Raw genomic sequence first — 2254 nt, 5'->3', positions numbered from 1 at the left:
CCATAAGAAACGATGAAATCCAGCCATTTGTGACAACATGGATGGACATTGAGGGTATAATGCAAAGTGAAATAAGTCAGAGGGAGAAGGTCAAATACCGTATGATTTCCTTCATTAAGTAGTAGATAATAACAACAATAAACAAACACACAGAGACAGAGATTGGATTGGTGGTTACCAGAGGGGAAGGGGGGAGGGAGGAGGGCGAAAGGGATAATTCAGCACAAGTGTGTGGTGATGGGTTGTAATTAGTATTTGGGTGGTGAACATGATGTAATCTATGCAGCAATAGAAGTATAAAGATGTACGCCTGAAATTTATACAATGTTATAAACCAATGTTACTGCAATAAACAAAAAATTTAAAAAAAAATTTGTATTATATGCAGAATACCTTGGATTATTGGAAGACACATCTCTTGGTCTCCTCCTGCTTCTGGGTTGATTCTTTATCTCCTGCGCTGGCTTCTTGGTCTCTAACCTCTACTTAAACCTGCTGTTCTCCAAATCCTGACTTCAGTTCCTTCTCTTGCTATCCACCACCTTGAGTAACCTGATTTGTTCCAACAGTGTAATTATCATCAGTAATATAACTCTTATGTCTTCATTTGTAGAACATGGTGATTTGCTGATTGGGCATCTCCAGCTGCTTTTCCTCAGGTGTCTCATGATGAAGAGTTTGGTTCTGAAGTTAGATACCTAGGTTTGAATCCTTGCTTTACCACTTACCAATTGTGTGTCTTTTAAAGATATTACTTAACTTCTCTGTGTTTTGGTTTCTTTATCTCTAAAATGATAGAATAATGGCATGTACATCATAGGGTTGTTTTGAGGCTTAAATAAGGTACTATTTAACAGTGCCTAAAACATTTATCTAATTGTTCCATGTGTTTATGAAAAGGAGTTGCATTCCCAAACTGCAGAGAGGGAGAAATAGCTGTTAGATCCACCTACTATTTGATTTATTAGATTCCTATGTATTCTTCCTTTCTCTATCTAAATAATTTTGTGTCTGCTTATAGATACTATTATATAGATACTATTATAGATATATAATATAGAATATTATATATAATCTATATAAGTATATAGATAATATATTAGATAATAATACAGATAATAATCTATATAAATAATATAGATACTATTATTTGTTTCACTGAAGATCAAGGCAGTACTACATTATTTATCGTTTTTACTTTTTGGTGAGGAAGATTGGCCCTGAGCTAACATCTGTGCCAATCTTCCCCAAATTTTGTATGTGGGATGCCACCACAGCATGGCGAGTGTTGTGTAGGTCCAAACACAACAAACCCGGGATCCAAACTGGCAAACCCCAGGCTGCAGAAGTAGAGCGCATGAACTTAACCACTATGCAACCAGGCCGGCCCCTATTTATCTTTTAACATGCCTCCCAGATATTTTAGGACAAGGTGGTAAAGTGAGTTAGTGCTTAAATTTAAATGTTAATGGAAGATAACATAATAAAAACAAATACAGAGTTATAGCTATGCTCAAATATAAGGCACGTATCTCCACGGAGCAGAATGTGCACCATGGTGAAGAGCTGATTTTGTGGGCCTGCTGGCCTCTGGGTTAGTAGATGCGCAGTGGAAGCCAGAAGTTTAGCTCCTATCAGTAAAGTGCATTAGAAATGATTTTCAAATAAAATATTTCATTGGTTGAAAATAGAGATTAAGATGTGGCACCTGCTCACAAGATGTGGCCGGAGAAAACTGCCTCCAAGTTTGTAAATTGATTTCCGAGAGCCCAGTCAAAGTACCTTGACTGACTCTGCCATGTCCCTTAACACACTGGGAGTAGACCCATATTCTTGACAGATAGGGCCAGCTACAGGCATCTTTAAAAGAGCCAAAGTGGGGTGATGCACAGGGAGAAAGAGAGTGGGGAAGAGGGAGAGGGAGAGCATGTGCAGTATTAGTAATAACAACAGAAATCTTCCACCAAATGTGAACCTGAGAATAAAATTTTAAAGTGCATTTAATATCATGCTAAGAAGACAAAACAAGGGGCCTGCCCAGTGGTGTAGTGGGTAAGTTTATGTGCTCCCCTTCAGCGGGTTGGGGTTCACTGATTTGGATCCGGAGTGCGGACCTATGCACTGCTCCTCAAGCCATGGTGTGGCAGCGTCCCACATACAAAATAGAAGAAAATGGGCATGGGTGTTAGCTCAGGGCTAATATTCCTCAGCAAAAAGAGGAAGATTGGCAGCAGATGTTAGCTCAGGGCTGATC

Source organism: Diceros bicornis, unplaced genomic scaffold (genome assembly GCF_020826845.1).
Source record: "Diceros bicornis minor isolate mBicDic1 unplaced genomic scaffold, mDicBic1.mat.cur scaffold_93_ctg1, whole genome shotgun sequence".
Taxonomy (NCBI): domain Eukaryota; kingdom Metazoa; phylum Chordata; class Mammalia; order Perissodactyla; family Rhinocerotidae; genus Diceros; species Diceros bicornis.
The sequence above is the reverse complement of the archived record's forward strand: the minus strand, read 5'-3'. Positions refer to the sequence as shown.